The 10,610-nt window shown below is 37.2% G+C and overlaps 1 protein-coding gene across 14 annotated transcripts in view; it reads right to left on the minus strand.

The window, feature by feature from the left end:
- mef2aa (myocyte enhancer factor 2aa) overlaps positions 1 to 10,352 on the minus strand; it is a 75,926-nt gene extending 65,574 nt beyond the window's left edge. For 11 of the 14 annotated variants that reach the window (XM_044124188.1, XM_044124186.1, XM_044124184.1 and 8 more), the window contains exon 1: positions 10,113 to 10,352. The gene's annotated coding sequence lies outside the window, so the exon portion shown is untranslated. Of the gene's footprint in view, positions 1 to 4,162; positions 4,213 to 6,061; positions 6,228 to 10,112 lie in introns of those variants that run through there. The other 3 variants (XM_044124189.1, XM_044124175.1, XM_044124176.1) reach the window with 2 other exon arrangements.
- Positions 10,353 to 10,610: the final 258 nt, after the last annotated feature.

The raw sequence follows: 10,610 nt of genomic DNA on the forward strand, positions 1-10,610 counted from the left end.
CATTTAATATCAAAAAATTATTTCTTCCTGATAAGAAAGAGTATTTCAGAGTTGCATTTTTGTAAACTTCTTTAATGTTTTAAGTATTGGACTGTCACATTATTAAAACACACTGAAATTTGTGGGTTTACTTAACAAAGTGCAAAAAAGATTCAGTTATATTAATACTTTTACAACGCACTGTATTTCCAATCTGGGTGACCAAGTTAGATATAACTCATTTTGTGTGATTCTGTGGGCTTTTCTTGCAGAAACAAACAGAAAGAGGAGGCGGGATCTTAAACGCGCAAAATGACTCGACTTGTTAAAGTCGTCACCTTTGCTCCACCGCATGCTACCAGCAGCCTGGCCGCGCAAAACCACACAGCGTGCATGTGGAGGTTTTCTGCTCATTTAAGAAAGCAAAAAGCCCAAATTTAATTATGAAGCTAAAGTCAAATATCCAAAAGTTCACAAATACAGCCAACAGGTCACTTCTTAACGTCAGGTGGAAGAGGTGAAGATGCTTCCTGCTTAGGCATGTTTCAAAGAGCAAACGAGAGAAGAAAATATGGAGCTTAAGCTGCTCTGCCCTGCTGAGCAGCACATGTGCTGAGTGAGCCAAACACGGTGGCTTACCACCTAAGGTCTGAGTCAAGGGCAGGACAGTTGAAAGGTCACTGCTGGCTGTTCTGCAATACAAACAGCACCTCAACGAGTAATGCTTTCACCCTCTGAACCTACATCAGACAGTTAGAGGGATTAAAAAATTACCAGTGTTTATGAGCTGCCACTGAGCTGTAGTTATACATTTAAGGAGCTAATGGGATATAGTCTGACACTTGTGTTGTCACAAAAGTCTTTGTTAAAACAGTAACAATCTTAGCATTAGATAAAAAGTAGTGAGTGTTAGATTGGAAGGTGAGTACCTCATGCTTTGCATCCTGAATTTGTGGATTAATCTCTTACTGGTTGACTGTATAGTTGTTTTGTAAATTTAGTCAAAATGTGAAGTCACATAGAAAGCAAAACTCTCCACTGGAACCACATGACCTCCATTCTGCTGAAAAGAACAAATCTCCTTTGGAGTTTATCAACTTGTCCCACCTTTCCATACAACTATAATCCATTTCTTTCTTTAGGTCTAACAGTAACCATTCTGCATGAGAATTTATTTAGTTTTTCTCATGGGTTTCCTAAAACGAATATATTCCCATGAATGGCAAACATTTTTTTCTGGTTAAAATAATTGAGAAACCAAGACAAAAAAGATTTGTCAAAGTGGTAGGAAAGAATTATGTACCACAGCTGTCAAAATACACTCACGTTACCATCAGATCTGCATCGTCCTATGTGAACCAAAATAAAGGGCTATTTCACTATTTTAAACAAACATCTGATTTGCATTTGAACATTTCTTGCTTAGATGAAAAATACTGATAAAAGCACTAAACCAAAAAAGGATATACTGATCACTTTCAGGCAAAACACAAGAGGAGCATGTTCTTTTGGCAGTAGGATGACCCTAAATTCAGACATACGGTACATAAAAACAATAAATTTTCGACAAGTCAAACTTGAACTGAATTATTTTAGAGTCATTACAGATTCTGTAAAACACTGTTTTTGAACTTTTTATTCTATTTATATAAATGAGAAGAAGTGGTGATTTTTTGTCTCTACAACACAATTGTGTATTGGCTTTGCACCTTAGTAGTGCAGGAAGACACGTTACTTCATGTAAATAACATCCCAACATTGCCTTCTTGCATGTTTAACACTGTAGCATTAGCTATGTGATCCCTAAGTAAGCCAAGCTGCAACAGATTTCTTAGACAAAACATGACGACTTGGCCTACATTCTGATTAAGTTGGCTAATAATTACCTGACCCCTTGGGGGTATTGAAACGTAACTATCAGCAGCTGGTTAGGTGATCCTTATGTATGAAACTAATATTTAAAAATAGTGCCATTCAGAATAAATAATGTAACCATTCCTGATGCTATAGAACACTGCAAATTCCACATCCTTGATCTCAATACACATGCACTATTCTAAAACAGAATTGTATCAGAATTCCATTTTGTCATATTGAGACCAAAACACTTTTCAATGTTACACCTTATTTGAGCTATCAAGAATATTGGTTATTTATTTTGTCTGGATTACACAGCAAGCAAAATTTACCAAAATCAAACAATAATATCTCCACAAGTGTAGCATTTGCAACCCATAAGATATGAATTCAGCTGTATAAGTGTTTAAAAATCTGTCCACATAAATGCTATAAAATCATCTAAAATCGTAGAAATATTTCTACAAATCAGCTATTTGTTAACAAAACATTGAAGGCGTTGACATATCAAAATAAAATATTCCCTCTTTTGTTTAAAAGGAACAGTCTACAGTTAACTGTGGTCCAAAACATTATCTGCCAGGCTCAAGATTCTGCATGTAACCTCCAGGTCTCACAGGGGAATGCTGGAATCTCTATATTGATGACGGGGCTCCAATACAAAATGATTCATGTTACTAAGATGCTTCGGTTAAACAAGTGGAAAGTTAAACAAAGACGAGTGTTATCCTTCCTCTGACAGCTTGTTTTATTTTGAGTTCAAATAGAGCCCAAAACTTTTAATTTTATGACTCGTACAAAGAAAGAAAGGAAAGATAAGAACATTTGGCATCAGTGAGAACACAAACTCTGTGATCATTTGGCATCTCACAGCATAATTATCTGACCAAAACAATAGAATGTTGTATTTACTTTTAAATAAAGCTCACTTGTGCAAAAGCACAAGTGAGAATTATTCAAATGCTACAGCATGTATTTTTCTATTGTTTTTTTTTTTTTTTTCTGCAGAAAATCCCAAAAATTCAAATAACATGCAAAAAAGCTTCCATTGTACACCATTGTGAGATATCAGCGAGGGTTTTAAATTTCTCTTTAAAGCTGCAGTATAAAAGAACATCTTGGCTTACCAATCAGTCAGAGAAAAAAAAAACTATCCTCTTTATTGGACCAGAATGTTCTGCATCTATCTCTTATTGTGCACTCAGTGCATCCTTGGCATGCAGCTCTCTGGTGTTTTGTCCTCCTTGGGAAAAGAAAAAAAATGTCCTGGGAGGAGAAGAGTGGAGGAGAAAGACTTTCACTCAGTGATTCAGAGGCATGGTGTAAACGCCAGCGTTTTCTTTCTGACAACCGGCGTTAATTGCAGATCCGACTCGCCCACACACTCCACATTTCTCCTGGAAGGAGAGGCTGAGACACTGAGATTCAAGAGGGACGAGGAGAGCGGTAAAAGATGCTGCAGCTGCCCATTCCTCACACCATCAACACCTCTCATTCCTCCCTTTTGACTGAGAACATTTGCAAAGATGCTGACAAGCAATTAGACACATTTGAGGAGACATGCAGGGACTCCATAAATGAAATGTATAACAAGGCTAAGATGTTTCTTAAACATTAGTGATCTACTACAAAAATCATCTTCTGTTTAATAAAATGTTGCGGGATGCAAGCTAATAATTCTATCTGCAAGACAGATATAATTAGTGCAACAGTTCAAAGCAGGCATGAGAAAGTAACATCTTGTGTGCCTTTACAGTCATCCCTTTGACTAATACTTGACACAAACTGTTAACACAGTATTCATCTCAGCCCAGTAAAAGTACCCCTCATCCACACATTAGACATAAGAGGTCACGTGACGCAGATCATCAGCAACGAGACCCATTACTGATGAGGCCTGGGGCAGCACACAAGCTAATGACTGCAGATTGGATGGTGCTTTAATGCTTTGCTTAAGAAATCACTGGCAACCAGCTGGTATGATAATGTGCATGCCATCAGGATAGTGGTAACATAAAAAAGCACAGTAAAAACTTGTTTGCGTTAATACTACTGCAGCAACTCATGTAGCTTAAGAACTTGTCATTGATTTCACTCTGGACCAGTTGTGTAAAATACACAACTTAGTAAAACATGACAATCTTTACTAGATTAAAACCAATGTTTTAAAAAGCTGCATTTATAAAACCACTAAAATGATATGTTGTATTATTCCTGTAGTTTAATGCCCTTTAATTGACATACCACAGAAAATGCCAGAGTGACTTAAGAAAAATACAATTAAAAAAAACAAAACACACACACAATGGGATTGCCCCTCCCCTACCTGTTCCTGCTTTGTCAGACAGCTGCATATTGGATACAATTTTCCCTCACCTACAAAGTGAGAAGTGAAAGGTGTATTCCCCATCTGTAAGGAGCAGACAGTTGCAAAGCACTGCCTGTCAGCTAGCCACAAATAACTCACTGTACTCTCTTTTGTTCATAAGAAAACAAACTAATCTGTTTGGAAAATCCCCCACTTGCAAAAAACGCAGAAAGTTAAAAGAGTTCTGACTTCATTCTTATTAAGGTAATGTTTAATGTCATTTATGACAAGCAGGAGACGGCAGCCTGGCTTATATCAGACTCCCTGTTGTAATTGTGTTTTATCTAAAAGTTTGCTTAGCCTGTGTGTAAGTATCAAAATAGTGAGAATTAAATGTTTTTAACCGCATGGTATGATAATCAATATACTGAAAAATTTTATTAGCAGTAGGGATATTTGATTATTTTCTTAACAGAAAGAAATTACAGCAAATTAATGTTTCTGCACTAGAAACTTGTTCAATTGTATTTCATAAAATTACTAAAAATGAACAATTTAAACATCTATTAAGCATATACAATAAGCACTTTTATCCCAAAAGTAACAAATAAAATTAGAAACAAGCATTTTGCACTGTCTTTTGTTATTCAAGTGAATAAAAACTAGAGAGGCACGAATCAGTACTTTTTTATCTCCCCGAGAACAATAACATATAAAACTGAAAAATATCGCAGCAGCTTTTGGCATTCAAGTGTACTTCCTTAACCTTCTCAGATTTTTAATAAACTCAAATGAGTGCATCAATAGATATGTTCTTAGTTGACATACTTATTAAAACAAAATATGAGGAGGGTAATTTTGATACGTCTATTATACGAGTAACAATTTTTTTTATTTTTTTTTTACATTTGACCTGCCGATCAAGAACAATTCTTGATCAATCTCAAATAAAAACTGTTCATTAAACAAGAAGACATGGAGTGTGCCGCTTTACACTAGAAACATCTGAGAAGGTCAGGTTACTGCTGGCTACTCTCCTCTCTGGCCGGAGGTTAAGGTCATCTGGGAAACAGAAATTCATTCTAGAAGCTATTCACTAAAAAAAAAAAGAGAGAGAGAGAGAAAAAAACTGCCTACAACTTCCCACTTGTGATGATAAAATGTGTGACCTTATTTACAAGTGAGAAGTTAATCATATAAAGATCACCTCAGCCACACTTCACTTGAATTAACATGATTAGGTTCAAATCTGATAGACCAGGTCTGTCACCTTATTAAAATACACTGGAAAGTAACCACTTTTTTTATTATACTGTCAAATCAACTCAAATATGCACTGAAACCGACTTTATTGCACTTTTTTATTTTTAAAGGTGGTTTTAATGAATGTTTTTCCAGCTGCATAACATTAACACACTAATTTGCAGCCAACTCCTCGTCTGACAACTTCTATTATCACGATCAAGTCACCGTGTGAGCAGGTCTACAGTGGCTCAACGGTGTTATTACACACACAGTGATTACTGTTAAGCGACGCTTTTACAAAGCCTCGCGGACAAGATGACTTACTCTGATGGATTTTTTTTCCCTTATAATAACAGTTCGGAAGTCTTACAAGAAGCTACAGGACAACTTATTACTGGCGTGTAATGAACATAGCCAAACTCTCACAAGTGACAGACATCAACATTACCCTTTAACCTCCCACTTGAACATTTTATGGCTTTGACAGCTCACTGTTACTCGCGTGAAAGAACACGAGTTTTACAGTGTTGTGAAAAGGCAGGTATAGATAGGTGAAAAAATGTGTCCCAAATCCACTCTACGTCTCCCTCTTGCGCTTCTCCCCTCTCCCTGACTGTAGCTTACAGTACCGCCGCCACACTCCGCAACATTGTTTCTATTTCCGTTACTCACCTTTACTCCCGAGTCAGTCGCTGTATATAGACACTCTATATCGGTGACTCCAGTGGATAAACGTAATTTCAGTTCACATTCACACGCTGACTGCTATTTTAGGGGGAGCCGACAAACTCAGAAAAAGCCAATCTCCCTCTTGTCAGTGCGAGACTCCTCCCCATCTGACGAGCTCCCTGTCCCTCCTCTGCCCTCCCCCCGTTCCTCCTCCTCCCCTCCCTCGGAGTTTTCTCTGGCTCGCAAACTCTACCGAGGAAAAACGTGCAAAAGGAATAAAAGTAATGTTTTACCTTTGTTCACCTATAACTCTTACTGTACCCCATGGGCGTCTTATTTAAATATAATATAATATAAAACATAATATAACTTTAACTTAATTTTTACAATGTAATGATATTTATAATCTAATATAATATAAATATAAATATACAAGTAAAGGCATTCACTTCCCAAAGTTTCTCCTCAGGATTTTCAGTAATTCTTGAGGACAGCAGCAGTCATTTTGTTTAAAGGCCACATCCTCAGGCCAATACTAATCTGCAGCGTCTGTTCAACAGCCAATCAGCAGAAGAGGGCGGGATTAGTGCAGTACGTCACGTGTGTGAGGGAGCTCAGTGGAGTTGAGATTGTCCTGCCTTTGCTTTCACTGTACCTTGTCTGTGAAAGCAGGTGCGGGTGAGAAACCACTGTAATCACAGGGGCGCATCCAGACAGTTTCCTAAAGGGTGGTCATCCAGATGGGGGGGCAGTGATAATCACAGGGTTGCATACTAAAATCAAAGGTCAATAATATATTTTTCTTAAGATTCTTATCCTACAATAAAGGAGGTGGTGACATGCCTCGGGGTATTTTTTGCGCCTCAATAAAATTTCATGACAAAAAGTTGCTTCCTCATAAGGTTACCCTCTGATCTGTTTATGTGCTAAATCTCGTCATTTGGTGCTAAAAGAAAATATGCCTTCTAACAGAATCTTTAAACAGTTTAGGACTTTTCTCCATTCATATTTATTTAATCTGTGAAAAACCCTTAAAAAAATGTCTTGTGTAAAGGGGACATTTCATATTGAAAAACTTTGTTGATTTGTCAGAGCCTCATGGTTTCAAGAATGTCAGTAGAAATAATCCAGCCTCACTCTTACCTCAATTTAAATTCATTTTCCCGTTTCTTGTATCACAGATGTAAGTAGCTGCAACACTTTTAGTAGGTGTATATGAATTAAAACACATTTTTCCACAATTGAGGTTGTTTCAGATATGAATGAGCCTCATATCATTGTTAGTGTTTTGTGTTGTTTTATAACACAGGGCGGACACCCAACTTAGCTTTTTTATAAAAAATCTAATTCTTAGTCATTAAATTCAACTTTATTTACAATAATTACCAACAGGGTCTGTTAAAAATATCCCACAGTGCTTAAGTGACTATTACATTACATTACAAATACATTCTCAGAAACAAACACTTAGGCCCTATATAGATTATAGAGGTCTGAACAGTATCTTGATCAAGAACAAGCTGTTTTTTGCTATTGATTAGTGCTACTTTTCCTCCCCCGTGCAATGTAAGATACATATAGGTCACACAGGTCTCAGCAGCTTCTGCTTATGAGCAAATTAGGCAGCTTCTTGGTATTAACAATGTCTAGGGATGGATTATTCTTTAACCTTCCATGCTGCTTATTTGAAGTGCCTTTTAGAGATCTGGGAAATGTTTTTCCACACTATTTATTGATGTTCAAGTCTATTTCAAATTACAATTTGCCGTTAAAAAAGACATAAGATACAGGAGCAGAGGTTGAGCCTTAGCAACATTTTCTCCTCCTTTCTTGTGCTTGACATTTCTACCATCCTAAATCTAAGTAACTCCAACATGCAAAAGTAATTCTTAGCTATCAAATTTGCCCTGAAGGAGTAGTGTCTCTGACAGGAGCAGTAAAGATATAGCATTTGAAATAAACTTTCATACACATTTTTGCTTCCACTGATCTACTTGAAGAATGACAGCTCATTCAGACTGTTTGTTTTGCACAGTGGCTTATAAAGCTACTCAGACTTTTTCATGTTTCTGTTACATTGTCACTATTGTAAGGAGAAGCGGCATTTAGCATCTATGCACCAAAAATCTGGAACAAACTTCCAGAAAACTGTAAAACAGCTGAAACACTGACTTCCTTTAAATTTCAACTAAAAACCCACTTGTTTAGAGTTGTATTTGAAACATAATCAATTGCAAATTTATTGACGGAATCTGACTTGATGTTGTGTTTTTATTGTTGATTCTGTGTTGCATTGTGTTTTTGTGTTTGATTTGATGTAAAGCACTTTGAAATGCCTTGCTGCTGAAATGGGCTATACAAATAAAATTTGATTTAGATTTTTTTTTTTTTACACAAGTTAATGCATTTTATTTTTTTCTTCTTCTGATTTTACAAAACCTAGTACTAGAGTTCAAGGTAAAATGCACATGACTTTTAATTTTTTTAAAATATTTTTTATCAATAAATATTAGATTATGGGATCCATTCTGTCCCATTCAGTCAACACTTTGCAGATCTGTGTTTTACTGCAGGTTCAAATGTAGATTGTGGGGAGACATGTCTCGACCAGCTTTACACATTCAGAAACTAAACATGTCCCTGTGTCTTCTATGCAAAATATCTGAATGTAAGTCATATTGGATTGAGTAAGCTTTTCAAATCTTGCCACTGGCCTCAACTCTAACCTCTTTCAACAGATTATCCCAACATACATTAAGGATTTAAGCAGCTTCTCGAGAGTTACTGCAGATCTGTTAACTGCTTCTTTGAACAATGCTCTCCTTGGCAGTTCATTTTGATAGTCATGTCTTAGTTTGCCATTCTCTTTTTGAAAAATAAATTCTACAGAGGTTGCATTATGGAACAGCTTCTAGCAACGAGGACTTGGGTTGGAATTTTATGCATGGAGGTTGCATGTTCTCTACCTTTGATTCTCTGAAGAAATTCTGGTTTTCTCCAGCATAATAAGAACATGCCAAGTCATTTGATCTGAGAGAGTGCAGGCATGGTGGTGTGTTCTGCTTGTTTCTGCCTTGCCTAGACAGCCAACCTGTTCAGGTGGCTATCTCGCATCTTGCCCAGCTAATAGTTCAAGGCACTAGTCCTCTCCTCCACAATCACAGATCAAGATGGTAAAAGGGCTGGACAGATGGATCAGTGCTGTATGAGATTTGTAAGCCTTTTTCCTGGACTTGTCGGTATTTTTTCTTTGCATTCACAATTCTGTTTGTTCACTAATGTTCTCTAACTAACCTCTGATACCTTCACAGGAAAACTTCATTTACACACAAGGAACTTTAATTACTGAACATATAATTTCTGCAAGAACTTGGTTGCAATGTATTTTATTTAGGGGAGTCATAGCAAAGGTGGGTGGATATGCCATGCTTTCTTCCCCCCTGTGATGTGTGAGGCTTTTTTACACAAGATTACTCGCATTCTTAGAGAGGAAAAACAGCACAATAGTGGAATCTCTTCTCTTTCTTACTGAAGTAACCAGCTTTGAAGAAAGTGGAAACTCCACTCGGGTTTTCTGCCATTTTCACTGAACATGTTTTCTCCTGTTTTGTGGCTACACTGGGAGCTTCTAGTTTTGTAACATGCATCTTTCTGTCTCTACTTTCCAGGAAGTAGGGGGAGTGTGATTGTTCATGTGCCCTTTAAGACCCCAAAATGTATTTACTCGGTTCTTTTCATCATTTGCACTTTGTTTAAATGTGATAATTCAGAATGCTGGAAAAATTAAGGATTCTTTCTAAGTTGTACACAAATGACATTTCCACTATATTTATGTCACACAATGTCACAAATACGTCACAGGTTCTTAGTATCTTTCCTAAAATTTTACATATAGACATAAGTAAGGTTTTGTCCTATAACACTTGGTTGCGAGACTTATTCTTGTTAATGAAAAGTATAGGTTGGAAATGAGTTTTTCAGATGACATCTACATAATATTTTTCTTCAAACCCTTAGTAAGAAATCAAAACCTTGTGTAACAGCAGCTTCTTACCTGTTGTTGCTCCACAAACAATTTCACAGTCTGCTGAAACCTCCACCTCCCTCTTTTGTGTGCCTTCACTTTCCTTATCTTGCCTTTTAGTTCACTCTACAGCTCTCCCCTTTTTTCTGTTGCCTTTCTGTCACTCACTTCATTGATCATCCTCAAAGCCAGACCAGCTGGCTTTGAATATGTCCCCTCAAGTCCTGAGAGGGCCCGTCTTCACACCCTGTTTCTGCTCTTGTCCCTTGGCTTCTCTACTGGCAGAAAGCAAAGAGGAGGAGCAGTTTGAAGAGTTGGACCCCTGATGGACACCGACATGTCGAGCATGCGTTACGTGACGGGACTTGGCTCAGGGCTCCCTGGATCAGCCACAGCTGTCATTCATAATTCCAGAAGGTGTTGCTTCTTCTTTCAGATGTGTGAACAAAAACTTTTGAAGCCGTTGTAAAATCTTTTACAAGTTATGTGAAATTAAGGTCTGGCTAGTGAAGTAAGTTCATGCTGCAC

Source organism: Gambusia affinis, linkage group LG08 (genome assembly GCF_019740435.1).
Source record: "Gambusia affinis linkage group LG08, SWU_Gaff_1.0, whole genome shotgun sequence".
NCBI lineage: Eukaryota > Metazoa > Chordata > Actinopteri > Cyprinodontiformes > Poeciliidae > Gambusia > Gambusia affinis.